Genomic DNA, 15,775 nt, shown 5'->3' with positions numbered 1-15,775 from the left:
TTTAAAAATAACAATGAGAAACCCTTTACATGTTAACATAAATTATATATATTTAACTTAAAAAATCACTCGAATTCCAAAACAAAAAATTATAGTGATATTGTTTTATCTTTTTCAAATCTCTTAATGTCTGGCTTAGCAGAAGAGAACTGAATACTCATCATATCTGCTTCTGTACTTAATTTATCTCAATATTACATGTCATGTAGCCTCTGAAAGACTCTGCTGTAAATTCATGAGAGAAAGAGAGTGAAAAAGGTCAAATGATGTGTTAGAACTATTATCATAATGTTCTGGATCTTATGAACCTCTTCAACAAGTCTTGGGGACCTCCAGAGATCCTGGAACCACTGATCTACACTGAGTTTTTGAAAAAGGATAAACTGACTCTCTAGTACTTACGGCAAACTATGCACTCATCACCCCTTCTGATGTTTGAAGGGCACCAAGGCAACAGTCCATAGAGGAGGGAGAGGCACTGTACTCTGACCCAACTCCATAGCCCAGAGCAGCTTCTAAAATGCCAGTCACCTCCAAACCACTAGCTGAGCTGCAATGAAAAATTGGGTCAAAATAGAGTTCTGGAACTCTGTTAACCTTGAACACATCAGATCAGAAGAGGCAGAGACAGGAGATTGGACAGGCTGAGCAGGGAGAACCAGCCTCAAGGTGCAGGTGCTGCTGCAGACAATCAGAGGACATCCATGCAAGAAACTGAGCACCCTACTGTGAAGTAGCTTGTAACAAGTCATTCATTCATTCGTTTATTCAACAAATATTTGTTGATCACCCACCAATTGAAGGAAATGTGCTTAAGGCTGATGCTACAAAGAGAAAAGAAAAATGCGGAATGAGAGTTAGAAGGATAGACATAGGGACAGATGAAGAAATGATCCAGTCACTGCGCTCGAGGAGTTGACTGTCTATTGGAGGAGACAGACATGTAGACAAGAAATCACCATGCCTGCAGCCAGCGCTTGAGCTGAGGTGTCCAAATAACAAAATACGATGTTCAGCAGTTACCCATGTACACCATCACCTTGAAGTCTCTGGAAGAAGGCAAGTGGAGGAAGTAAAGATGGCAGGCCCTTCCAGAGGGAGAAGGAGTGCTGGCGGGAGCAGGCCCATGCCTGGAGGCCTATGTCCTGGCTGGATGTGTGGGCACGTGGATCATGGCAGGAGCCTGGTCCCTAAATGATGTCTGGCCTTGTGGCTTGGTTACAAGGCTAGGGCAGACACCTAGGTACCAGAACTATGGCAGAAGATTGGGGAATAACAAGTAATCCATTCAACCTGATCTGATGGTAGGTTATCTGAACCCCTGAACCAGGGCTCCTAACATCACTTGGCATGTGTCTTGGTCTGTTCCAGCTGCTGTAGCAAAAACACCATAGACCAAGGGCTCTAAACACAAATATTTATTTTTCGCAGTTCTGAGGTTGGAAATTCAAGATCAAGGCACCAGCAGATCTTGGTGCCTGGTGAGAGCATGAATCCTGGTTCACAGGTGGCCAACTACTTGTTGTGTCATCATATGGCAGAGAGCAGAGAAGCTCTCATTTCTCCTCTCTCTCTCGGAGACAGGCTGGAGTGCAGTGGTGCGATCTCAGCTCACTGCACTGTCACTGCAGCCTCGACCATCTGGGCTCAAGCAATCCTCCCACCTCACTTCCCTAGTAGCTGGGACTACAGGCATGCACCACTGCACCCTTTTAATTTTTTTTTTTAAGAGATGGAGTTTTATCATGTTGCCCAGGCTGGTCTCAAACTTCTAGTTTCAAGCGATCCATCTGCCTCGGCCTCCTAAAGTGCTGGGATTCCAGGTGTGAGCCATTGCACCTACCCTTGCTTCTCTTCTTGTAAGGGCATTAATCCCATCACAAATGCTCCACCTTCATTACCTAATCCCCTCCCAAAGACTCCATAGCCCAGCCTACAGGGGAAGGCTCAATGGCCAGGGCAGACAGGGAAAAAGGCTGAAAAGCAAGGACCAGACTGGGGTTCTCCTCTCCTGCACCACCCTCTTCCACCTACCTCCCACTAGGCAGTGCTAAATTGTTAACCACTGTTAGCCTAACCATTGCTAATATTAAGTCACATTAAAATAAATAAAACAACAATTGCATGCACAGCCCAGAACCCAGCATGTAGCTGGCTCTACCACATCTAAATCCAATCATTCATTCCTGTGACAGCAAATCCCAGACACTGCAGACGTCCACTAACAGCACCCTACTGTACTTCAATTCCCAAAGCAACAAAGGCTGTCAATGTTCTTCGAGTTGGGGTATAAATATGGTGAGACAATTTTCAGTGCTATGTGGGATGAAGCAACACAATATTCTCAGCCTAAAAATAGTTGGATTTGTCATAGCAGTGTTGTTTTGTTTTATTGTTTTGTTTTATAAAAAATCAAGTCAGTTCTTTTGCATTTCTAGGTATAGAAAGGATTTGCAAACTGTAAATACAACCTAATGAGCTCAAATGCTCACCTGTATAGCGCTTTCCACACCAATCTCCCCAAGGTACCTCACCCAGAAACCAGAACACCATAAGTGTTTGAGATGTGGCACGTTAAACAAACATATCTCAGGCCACAACCAAAAGCAGAACTCCCCCACCCACTGAGGCTAGAGAGAAGGAAGAGATCGGAGCTCCATGAACAGCCACTCCCACGTGCTGGCTTGCTGCTACATTCCAGACCCTTCTCAGGGTCTGCCCCACCAGGAGAGGCACACAGGATGCCTAGCTATGTCAGGGATTCACTTTGACAGTAACGAGAGTTGTATTCTCCCTGCTTTGTGAGATGGAAGTCCAATCAAAACCGTGACAAATAAATACATAAAAAGAAGCTGATCATCAAGGCGACAAGGGAAAATCAACTGCCCCAGCCAATCTGGCTTCTCAGATTTGAAGGCTTTATTAAACTCGGTCAGCATGCCCACCAAACAAAGAATATATGCTATTCAAAAAAAATTTTTTTTTGACTGGGCATGGTGGCTCACACCTGTAATCCCAGCACATTGGGAGGCCAAGGTAGGATGATCTCTTGAGCCCAGGAGTTTGCCTGGGCAAAAAAGCAAGACCCCCATCTCTATAAAAATAAATTTAAAAAATAACTAGCCATAACGACACGTGCCTGTAGTCCCAGCTACTTGGAAGGCTGAGGCAGGAGGATAGCTTGAGCCCATGAGTTTGAGGCTGCAGTGAGTTATGATCATGCCACTGCACTCCAGCCAGGGCAACAGAGCGAGACCCCATCTTAAAACTAAAATAAATTTTAAGAGATAAAGGCCCCACCGAGTGAGAGTAAGGCTATGGAGATCAAAATGTGCCCCCAGGTGATATAGTCATGGACAAAACATCCTGAACCTCATATTTGAGCTCTCTTTCTTTTAAAAAGAAGGGTAATTTCCAGGCTGCAACTAAACGAGAATTGCCGCAAACTAGAAGATCCCTCCACTTCCATTATCTTTCAGCATGACCATAGTACCCAAATCTCGGCCTCTTAACAGCTTAAGCGAAAACATAGAGTCACTTATGGCAGGGAGGGAAGACGGAAGAGAGAAGAAAGAGAAAAACCTGAAGATCAAAAAGATTTTCCTGCTTTTGAGTGACCTTTATCAGCTCTCTTTCCCAAGGTAAATTTCATCTCTGCTAATCTCAGAGGCTAATATTAAAACTAAATATGACAAACTGCTTCATATAACATTTCTCTCTATGTGGCCATCCTCAAGACTGTATATATACCCAAGAAACTCCCACCAGACCTCCAAATTGAACTAGATCTAACAGCCCAAGAAAACAGGATTACCGCTATTTACATATGACTTAATCACACTTACAGACTGGTTGTCCTTTAAGCATAACTCCGTTTCAGCAGATGGGCATAGAATAAGCCATCAGCTCCAGGACCTACTCAATGTGCTTTCAATTAACTAAAGCTGCAGCACAGTAAATAATACTTCAGGAACCTCAAAGAGAATGCATCTTCCAAAGGGCCCCATCTTACTGGAAGTGGAGGCATATTTAGGCACTGGAAACACTTGGCTCAAAATAATTCAAGGAGAAAATGGACTTGCAAAATCTGTTTACTTTAGATCTACTTCCCGACTTTGACATGCTGTATTAGACCTAATTAAAATTGTGGGTAGATACTCGAGGAAAAGTTTCCTGAAAGACGCAGGAAACCACATTAGATTAGAAAGAATTTAAGTATTTTCCTTTATGTAGAATTCTGGCTTATATACAAAATTTGGAAGAGTGAAACCAGTTCTTGGAATACTGAATTTAGAGTGGAGTGAAATAGGTTAAATGGGCCTATCCAATCGCAAGAAAAATCTAGCAAAAAAACTAAAAAGTAGAATTAACGAAGGGAATAAAAAGATAAACCTATAGAGACAGTAAAAGATCAGGGATTTATGGGGAGGGAAGACGGGGGAGAAAGGAATAGGTGGAGCACAGTTAAAACCACCGTGTATGATATTGTACTGGTGGATTCATGACATTGTGCATTTTTCAAAATCCACAGAACAGTAAAACACAGAGGGATCCACAATTAGACAATGGACTTCAGTTAATAAAAGATATCAATATGAGTTCATCAACTGTAACAAATGGAGCACACTAATGCAAGATGTTTATAATAAGGAAAGCTTTGAGGAGTGGTGTATACAGGAAGTCTACTTTCAGCTCAATTTTTTTGTAATATTCCATTCTCACATTGCTATTAAAAAAAAACCCTGAGACTAGATAATTTACAAGGAAAAGAGGTTTAATTGGCTCACAGTTCAGCAGGCTGTACAGGAAGCATAGCGGCATCAGCTTCTGGGGAGGCCTCAGGGAACTTACAATCATGGTGGAAAGCAGAGGGAGCCCACACTTCACATGGCCAGAGTAGAAGGATGTAGGGAGTTGCCATACACTTTTAAACAACTAAATCTCATGAGAATTCTATCAGGAGAACAGCACCAAAGGGAGAAATCTGCCCGCATGATCCAATCACTTCAATCACTTCCCACCAGGTCCCACTGCCAATATTGGGGATTTGGGTGGGGACAGCAGATTTGGGTGGGGACACAGATCCAAGTCATATCATCTGTTTAAAAAAACAATTAGAGGGTGGAGCAGAGAATGGGAGAAAAGGAAGACTGAAGGTAGGTTACACAACCAGTATAGAATCCAGGTAGGAAAGAAAAGTAAGTGATAAATCACTATTGGTTAGGGTATAAAATACCCAGGCAAGACATATAGATCAGCTCAGCCATTGGGTGCTTTATCCATTCTATTTCACCTTCTCCAGGCTTAGCACTGCCTCGGGTATACACATGTTCAGAATCGGGAGGCAGTGCTGTTTTTGCTGTATACCATTAATAGAGCAATAGTAATTATCAATGAGTACACCTCAGAATAAGTAAAGAAAAAACTTGCCTCCCAAAGGTATTTGGAAGAGACACAAACTTAAAATCTATTTTCCTTTGGCCCAAATGTTGATACTTACATTACGAAACAGAAACAAAATAAGGAAAATGCCTGTTTGATGTTTGGATTGAAGACTCAGTTTTGTCACATGTCCTGAATTTAAAGACAGCAATTTAAATAGCTGACACTTCCCTACCTTCCCTGCTGGTTTTTTGACTTTCTTAAATTCCATGTAGGCTGGCACCACGAGCACTGAGCCTAAATTAGCCAATGTCATTCAGCATTTTTAGAAATCTAAATTAAATATATGGCGTGATTCAATGTTTCTTTTATTTTGACCTAATTTTTCTCTTAAATCCAGTTCGAAATTTCTTATAAAATCTAGTTAGCCAGTTTTTTCTATTTATTAACAATAATAGCTAATATATGAGCTTGGTTCAAAAACCAAGTACTGCCCTAAAACAGGAGAAACAGCCAAATAGTTCTCTAAATGATTAATTTGTCTTATTCTCACCACAGGAGGAGTTTTAAGTGGATGAAAGGAAGCATTTTTCCTTTCTCTTTCCTCTCTGCCTGGGCATGAGGATGGGGGATGGGAGGGGCTTTAGCATCCCTCCTATTTGGAGGACAAAGGAACAGAAGTCGGCCAGGCACCTGGAAGACGAACCTTCCTGGCTTTTGTTTGCAAAGCGTAGCCTTAGAGGAGAGGTTTCCCAGATGCTGCTGCCAGAGGAAGAGGTGGCTCTACCTGGGCAGAGACCGGTAAGGGGGAAATGAGGATGATAGAGAAGAGTGGGTTCTGCCAGGGGCCAGGTCCATGCACGACTCTGATGAGGCTGGACATGGGTCCTGGAGAGATGGGACACTAAGAACGGATGCCTGAGGAGCTAGGGTGAGATCTCTACTTCCCTCCTGCCATAAGAGAACAGAACTGCCAACCTGGGCCAAGACGTCTCACTGGCACTGTTGGTGGAAGACTATTAGAGCTCCTCCTTCTGCTTTCTGGCACCTTGCATGCCTGAAATGTTAGCTGATCCTCCGATGGGAGAAGGCAACCATGCTCCAGCTCCATGCTGGAGCTGGCCTCACCAGCTCAGGAGGGCCAATTATTAAACTTGCAGGAATTTTGTGAGCCAGTTGTTAAACATAGCCATCATTCAGACTTAAATCATATAAACTTGCCATTAAATTACATTAAATACAAAGGCAATAATTACTCAACACTCATCGCTTCCTAAGTGTTTGACTACACTTTACTATTGTCCGTGCTCTTGGTGTCATTTACCTTTCACTATATCTACATGATGGAAATGCTATTACAGGGTGAGATCGTGATTTATCGTAAGCAATACATATTTGGTCTGCATTCCAGTTCCTGTCACAGAGCTCCTAAACCCTTGAAATTTCCTATGTGATAGGAGCATCTTTTCTTATTCATAGCAAGCCTCTCTCACCCACACCTGAGTTCATGCTAATGAGGTGCATTTGGAAAGCCTCTAGATAGCGACAGGATTGGGGCTGGTTGCCAGAGGAACTGTCCTTGTGATTCGAGGTTGGAGCTTCCAGCCCCACTCCCAGACCTCCAGCAGAGGAGAGGGATGGGAAAGTGACTTAGTCGCAAAAGGGCAATGATTTAACCAATCACACCTACATAACGTAGCCTTCAAAAAAACCCCAGGGACAGGGTTCGGAGGGCTTCTAGGTTGGCAAACAGATGGAAGCGCTGGGAGGGTGGGGCTCCCCTAAGGGGCATGGAAGCTCTGTGCCCCTCCCCACGCCTTGCCCTATGCAGTCCTCCATCTGGCTGTTCCCAAGTGGTATTGTTTTACAATAAAACAGAAATCTAGTAAGGAAACTGTTTTCCTGAGTTCTGTGAGCCATTGTAGCAAATGACCAGACCCAAGGAGGTGTTTGTGGGAAGCTCTGATTTGCAGCCCAGGCAGGTCAGAAGCACAGGTGACAGCCTGGTCCTGCAGCTGGTGTCTGTGGTAGAGGCACCCCCGCAGGAATGAGCTTTGAAGCTGGGGGCTCTGATGCTGCCTCCAGGCAAAGTGTCAAGATCGGTGTAGGACACCCAGTCTGGGTCCACTGAGAAGCAGAGAATTTCTTGGTGTGGGGGCAAAAAACCCCACGTCTGGTGTCAGAAGTGAAGACATGTAGGCAGAGCAGAGGTTAACGGTGAGGAGTCGTCCTCTCCAGGGGCCTGTAGTTGTGTCTGAATAGCACAAAAAAATTAAAGAAATATTCTTTCAATAATCAAAACTATTATCCAATTCAATAACAAAGATGTTCCCATCTAGTGATGTTGTAAACTAGTGAAGCTTTGAAACACATCTTCATTCTTTCATTTTCACACAACTCATTAGCATAAATGAAAATATCAACCAACATCTGTATCAAAACTGTACTCAGGGGGCCAGTTGTTACACTTTTAGCAACAAGCCCATCACTGAAGCCAACTGAATAATCCTATTGAATTGCACACCATTTTGGTGAATGGCATGCCTTTCTGCTGAGTGTGTTTGGTTTTCAAAAAAAGAACCTTATACATTTCTTGCAAGTGTTGTGGAATATATTCATAAGATGCCAGTTACACTTTACAACCATCTGATAATTCTGTTATTATCAACCCCACTTAACAGGTGAAGTAATAGAGATAGAGCGGATAAGAAACATCACACAATATTGACTCTAGGATTCAAACCTAAGTTATTGAAAAGCTGAGTACAGTCACTTGAAAAATATAGTTTTTGTAACCATTTGAGAAAATACACCATAATTTTATTTTTTATTATACTTTAAGTTCTAGGGTACATATGCACAATGTGCAGGTTTGTTACATGGGTATACATGTGCTATGTTGGTTTGCTGCACCCATTAATTCATCATTTACATTAGGTATTTCTCCTAATACTATCCCTCCCCCTTCCCCTACAGGTGCCGGTGAATATACCATAATTTTAAAAGGAAAGCAACTGTGAACTCGGTTATACTTTACAATAAGTTTATATTTTATTAATTACATTATCAATATATGTTTGAAAAAGTGACATATGAAACATTTGCCCATCCCACAGGCATTGCTTGGCACGGAATCACAAGCCCCTGATAATAATTCAGCAGTGACCTCAGAGTCCTGCGGCCAAAGGCTGGAAACTTGGGCAGCAGTTCTCATGGCTCATCCTGAAGATTCCTCCTGCTGACAGGCCGATTCTCCACCACATACTTGACCCCCGACTTGGCTCCTTCCCCATGAACCATCGCTCACCGTCTTCCTGGAACTCAAGTTGGCTTCATCAGATCCCTCCAGCCCGATCCCAGAGTTGGCACCCAGGGATGTCCCTCCACCATGGGGGCCTTCCACGCTTTGGGAACCTCCTGGAGTGGCTGGGGTTGGGGGGGCATTCCTTACAAAGGCTCAGTGGTGAGAGAGCAGGCACTCCAACATTCCAACAGGCACAGACACTCCAACAAGCAGGCTGGAGCCACCAGGAGTGAGGGATTTCAGAGGGAAGAGGGAAGAGGCCTCTGAGAACAGTTCTAAGCTGATAAATCACACAGTCTGACTCAAATGATGTCACCAATCTCTGTCACAGACTGAATCCCATCACAAATTAACCTTCACCCTCACCCCAGAGAGTGCTATTCCCAGGGCCAAGATCAGGCCCAGAGACCTCCAAAGGTGGGCAACACGGGAGGACAGGAGACCAGAGTGACTGAAAGCTTCTGCCCAAGAGGCCAAAGAGGGAGTCTGAGTGGTTGCAGGGCAGGGAGGGCCTGGCAAAGGTGCAGCCATGAATCCAAGAGCCAGGGCTCCATGAGTAAGGCTGGGTGACATGGAGAGTTGGCCTGGAGGGCCCGGCCAAAGGGCTCAGAAGCACTGCTGTCAACAGTCCTCTGCGGGGTGCTGCCCAGGAGGCCCGGCCGGAGAACTGAGCATAAAGAGACGATACAGGGCTGAATGAGATGGCTCATGCCTATAATCCCAGCACTTTGGGAGGCCAAAGCAGGTGGATCACTTGAGGTCAGGAGTTCAAGACCACCTGGCCAATATGGTGAAACCGTGTGTCTACTAAAAATACAAAAATTAGCTAGGTGTGGTGGCGCACATCTGTCGCTCCAGCTACTCAGGAGGCTGAGGCACAAGAACTGCTTGAATGCAGGAGGCAGAGGGTGAAGTGAGCCGAGATCATGCCACTGCACCTCAGCCTGGGTGACAGAGTGAGACCCTGTCTCAAAAAAAAAGAAGAAGAAATAAAAAAAAGAAAAGAAAAAAAGAGACTATACAGTGACCAGAATTACCTGGCACAGAAAAATCAGGTCTTCAGTTTTCCTCTTTTGCTGTCTCAAGTCATTAACTGAGGTTTTGATAATAATGGAGTGAAAAAAAAAAACACAGTAAATTCCATGGAATGCCTTAAAGTTAATCAATTATTTAATTCAAGAAGGCAAATAGGCCGGGCGTGGTGGCTCATACCTGTAATCCCAGAGCTTTGGGAGGCCAAGGTGGGTGGATCACGAGGTCAGGAGATCAGGAGATCGAGACCATCCTGGCTAACAAGGTGAAACCCCGTTTCTACTAAAAATACAAAAAATTAGCCACTACAGGTGGCAGGCACCTGTAGTCTCAGCTACTCGGGAGGCTGAGGCAGGAGAATGGTGTGAACCCGGGAGGCAGAGCTTGCAATGGCGAAATTGCGCCATTGCACTCCAGCCTGGGCAGCAGAGCGAGACTCCGTCTCAAAAAAGAAAAGGCAAATAATCTAGACCGAACCAATGTGCAGAGGGCAGTTGTGTTGTTCTTTGTCTTTGGGCAGTGCCAAGCCTTTCCAGGCAAATAGCCCCACACAGCCTAGATGTCTCCAGGCGGTCACAAAGTTCAGGTGTGTGTTGGTTCACTGCAGACAGATGGGGAGGACGGAGTACCCGCCATCCCCAGCCCCCACTGACTATCAGCACCATCCAGGAAATAAGAACACGTAGGAATAAGACGACCAAAGCTGTGATGCTGGCCTGCAAGCTTGGATGAGAAGAATCTTCTCAGTTTTTTTGCCCTTCGAGGGAACAAACATCCTATCAGAAATTAATCTGTGCAAGGTGCAAGAGTCTTCTCAGTCACATTTTGCTTTCCAAAATCCTACTTAGTCCTTTGAGGTCTCACACCCACTCCTATCATTATGACGAAAACCCTTTCAAAAGGGTTGCCCATGATGACCGTACTGCCAAACCCACTGATCCTTTTAAGTTCTCATTCCTCCTGATTTCCATAACACACAACTGCCTCTCTGTGCAACCAGGCCTTTGTCAAAAGAAAAACCACAAACGATTTGATATCTACAACATGGAGGTGGAGGGACAGGCAGGGGGCTGAGACCACATTAGTGGGCGTGTGTGTCTGAAATGTGTTGCCAAAACAGAAACTGGGAAGCCGGGAGGGAACTGTGGTCTGTGGGGAGTCTGGGATGTGTTCAGCAGGCTCTTGAAGACCTGGAGTCCAAATCAGGGCCATCCATGTTTTTTAAAAGTTGTTCAAGTCATGGAAAAGAGTGTGGCCACACCAAGAAAAAATGTAGGCTGCCTTGAATTCAGCTTCCCTCTGTTCGGCCCAGTCCTCGCCACTGACAAATATTTTGTAAACACTGTTTATTTTCTCCAGTTCAAAATCAACTCTCTTGATTTAATTCTAAAGCACTTTTGCCTGGCACTCGAGGCTCTGTATAAGCCTCTAATTTTCCCACTGGGTTACTCACTACTCTGAGAGAGCTCATGCCTTCTAGGGGCTCACCCCTGCCTTGAGCCAGGCCATTTCTCCCATCTTCACGGGGCTCCTCTTTTCTCCTGCCTCCAGCCAGGCTGTCTTCCCATCACACACTCCTCCTCCCTCTGCAACTTGTGTACACTGCGCTGCCTCCATATCGAGTGTCATGAGGATCACCTAATTCATTACTGAAACGTCACCTTCCACGTCCCCTCCTTCATTGGATTGTACCCTTGTCCCAAATTGGCAAGAGGGTTGTGTCTTATATTACTTTTATGATCTCCTGAAACATCCAACAGAGAGCAAGCATACGCTATATTTTTGATGGGTGGATGGTCCTAGAGTTTGGATATGTTTGTCCCCCAGATGTCATGCTGAAATTTGATCCCCAGTGTTGGTGGAGGGGCCTAATGGGAGGTGTTTGAGTCATGGGGGCAGATCTCTTATGGTGTGGCTTTGCGGTAATGAATGAGCTCTAAAAAAGGAGCTGGGACCTCCTGTCTCTGTCCCTGGCCCTCTCTCTCCCTCCTTCTCCACCTTCTCCTCCTCCTCCTCCTCCTCCTCTCTCACAATGTAAGCACAGTACAGCCAGCTCCCCTTCCCCTCCCACCATGAGTGGAGGCAGCTTGAGGCTAGCACCATGCTTCCTGTACAGCCTGCAGAGCCATGAGCCAAGTCAACCTCTGTTCTTTATGAATCACCCAGCCCCGGGGATTCCTTTATGGCTACACAAATGGACAAGACAGATGAATCACCTGACATGGGAAAATATGCCTCAGTAAAGCTAAAACACTGATTATTTGTGTACTGAAGGAGTTTCTCTTTGCAAAATTAGTCGTTACATGTTGTTTTTTGTTTTTTGAGACGGAGTCTCACTCTCTTGCCCAGGCTGGAGTGCAGTGGTGCAATCTTGGCTCACTGCAACCTCTGCCTCCCAGGTTCAAGCGATTCTCTGCCTTAGCCTCCCAAGTAGCTGGGACTACAGGCACCCACCACCACACCCGGCTAATTTTTGTATTTTTAGTAGAGATAGGGTTTCACTATGTTGGCCAGGCTGGTCTTGAACTCCTGAGCTCAAGTGATCTGCCTGCCTTGGACTCCCAAAGTGCTGGGATTACAGGCGTGAGCCACCATGCCCAGCCCCTTACATGTTTTTTACTGTGGTATAATTGGCATAACATAAAATTTACCATTTTAACCGTTTTTAAATGTGCAGTTCGGTGGCATTAAATATGTTCACAATGTTATGTAACTTCCACCACCGTCCATCTCTAGAACTCTTTTATCATCCCAAACTGAAACTCTGTACTCATTACACAATAACTCCCCATTCCCCCTCCTCCCAGCCCTGGGTCACCTCCATTCTACTTTCTGTCTCTATGAATTTGACTACTCTAGGTGCCTCGTGTAAGTTGAATCATACCTTATTTGTCCTTTTGTGACTGGTTTATTTCACTTAGCAGAATGTCCTCAAGGTGATTACATATTCTTTTAGCAGGTTCCCAGCTAAACTTAAAATACATTCATTTCTAAATATTTGACAGTTGGCATGGCATGAGCTTGACTACAGGGGAAGAAATCAGGACCAATCAGAACAGGTGCTAACCACAAATAGCCCGTACCTAGCCCTGCCTCCACCACACCAGAACCCTTCCACGGCTTCTCAGAGACACATCTGTTCTGGAATATAAGGAACACTGCATCTTAAAGTAATGTAGCGAGGAACCAGCATTGTGCACAATTCTTTATCATCTCACTGAATCCTCACAACAACTAATGGCTTGGACCTGTATTGTTCCCATCTTAAGCATGAGGAAAGCAAAACTGAACGAGACCAAGCAATTTGCCCCAAATCACAGTCAGGAAATATTGGAGCTGAAACTCAAACACTCAAATTGATGTCCATTGACCCCAAATGCCACGTTCTTAAACATCCACCACAAATCGCCCCAATATCCCCATCCAGTGTACAGAAAAGCAAGGAAATCAACCAGATGGTCCCCAAAGGAGAACCTGAAAGTGGTTTGTAGCATTTAAGTTAAGAACACTGAGAAGGTGACTTTAAAACAGTCTGAGTGTGTAAACTGCAATCAGACTATTAAAGTCTCTTTTAAAGAGAGAACAAATGAGCTTCAACAGTACCAGAAGGAATTTCATTATCAGACGCATTATCTAAGGGTTGTGAGTTCCCTTCCCAGGAGATGGCAGGAGCAGGAGGGGCTTGAACCTGTCTCGATGCAGCACGCCTGGAGGCAAAGAGCTAACCCGGTGATCTTGTGCAACTCCCCCAGCAGGAGAAGTCCCCGAGGTAACACTTGTGAAGCCTTTGAGTTCCTGGAAGAAAGGCGCTCTAGAAACACTAGGCAAGTGTCATAAATATGCATGTGTGTTTTATCCTCTGTTATCATTATAGTCCTACTGGGTGGGGCGCATGTCTGACACTCTCAAAATTTAAGGGGCAATGTCCCCTTTGATTACAGGGCATTCTGCAGTGAACTGACTTCCAAACTATCTCCAACTTGCATTCAAGCAGCATCTTTTAAATTCGAGCCAAGCGGTGAGTTTGCCTTGAAGTGACTATTTCACCGAGCAGGGAAGATGCCGGCTTTTCATTTCCATGCCTTTATAGCTGGTTCTCTATGCATTGCCTCAGAGGCCGAGTTTGTCAAGATAAGTAAACAGCAAAACCCAATGTGCTTTTTCTCAGGACGACCCAGTCTTCTGAGGCAGATTAAGTCTAGTGAAAGCTGACACCCAAGCCATCCTACCTTCAGAAATTCTCTGGGAGGAAAAATGAACCCGAAAGCATGCCCATTCCAGGCGACAGGAGGCATCTAAATGTTGCAGGTATTCTTAGGGGTAAATTTATGTCAGATGTAGGATTTTTCTACAGCAGACATGTCATCTTTTTCTTACCTTCATTCAGCCAAATCTCTGCACTTTTGTAGTTCACGTTCAATGTCTGCTTTTCGTGTGGTTTTACAGGGACTCCAAGTGAGTCCACATCCATTTAGTTGTTAAGAGGGCTTGTTGGCCACGACCATTGTGTCCACCTTCTTCTGCGTGCTTTCTACTGATGATCCACCACCATGAAATCCTCAATAGAATGTGAATGGTGTTTTGAAGCTGCATGCATTCTTTAGCTTCTGAGGTCACTTCATCTCAGGGATTATCCAGATTTTCATTGTCTAAAACAGTTATTTTGTATGTGGCAATTATATAAACATCTGGATGAATCCAGACTTGTATTTGCTAACTTTTGTCCCAAATGCAATTGGCTCCAAAGCACTGGTATATGTGGGGGCTAAATGGAAAATAATTTCTGTATGAAAATGTGGAAATTCTGTCTTCTAAAAATATGGTTATATCTAAGTCCCAAAATTAACGCCTTCCTAGTATTTACAGAGCAGCCGATGTCTATGATGGACCTCTAACCCTAGATGTAGACATTTTTAGCATGCAATCAATGTATTGACAAAAGCTGTAGGCGGCTTTTGATCTATTGGCATTTTTGTATTAAGAGGAGTCAGAACATATATACACACAGCCGCCAGAATCAACCTTGACACAGTCAAGTCAGTTATTTCAGCTACCTTTTCCATGAAGTACAGGATGGGACCACAGAGAACTCCTAATGGTATAGCAATACACATTGACCATTAAGATGGATGGAAGGTCAGGACACACAAGCCATGACCCAGTCATTTCTGCTCTAGAGACATGTCCTGCACCTTCCCCCAGGAAGACATCAATTCATGTCTACTTCTATACCACCAAGCCATTCAATGGCTATTGTCAAAGTGCCTGAATTAAATGGGTGAAGAGAATCTCCCAGAAATCCAAACCCATACCAAAGCCAGACTTAAAATTCACAGTTATTATTCAGCGAGTGTATGCAGCACTGGTACCCTGGTGCTGGTGAACATGGGGAGCTCCAAAGTTGATATTGTCTACTCTAGTGTAGCACAGTGGGCACACAGCAAACATGATTATGCAGAAGGGGATAAGAGGGACAAAAAATGAGACGCAAATTTGGAGACAACATTGTCTTATGCAGTTGAACCATAAAATTGATATCTCTGTAGACTAAGGAGACAGGCAAAGCCTCCGAAAATTAGAGAGAGAGCCATAGGCCTGGATGACATGACTGTCACCTGGTGATTAGGTTAAATATCTAAAGAAAGGCTGGATCCGTCAGGAGGAGTTTGACAATCATGAAAACACAGAGGGCTGGCTGCAGCGGTTCACGCCTGTAATCCCAGCATTTTGGGAGGCTGAGGCGGGCGGATCACGAGGTCAGGAGCTTGAGACCAGCCTGACCAACATGGCGAAACCCCATCTCTACTAAAAAAAAAAAAAAAAAAAAAAAGAAAATAGCCAGGCAAGGTGGCGGGTGCCTGTAATACCAGCTACTTGGGAGGCTGAGGCAGGAGAATTGCTTGAACACTGGAGGCACAGGTTGCAGTGAGTTGAGATTGCACCACTGCACTCCAGTCTGGGAGACAGTGCGAGACTCCACCAAAAAAAAGAAAAAGAAAAAGAAAAAAAGAAAGAGAAAGAAAACACAGAGAAAGGAGTGCCTCCAGTCCTGAATGA

The sequence above is a fragment of the Macaca thibetana genome, chromosome 4 (assembly GCF_024542745.1).
Source record: "Macaca thibetana thibetana isolate TM-01 chromosome 4, ASM2454274v1, whole genome shotgun sequence".
Classification (NCBI taxonomy): Eukaryota; Metazoa; Chordata; class Mammalia; order Primates; family Cercopithecidae; genus Macaca; species Macaca thibetana.
Note: the sequence above shows the minus strand (reverse complement) of the source record.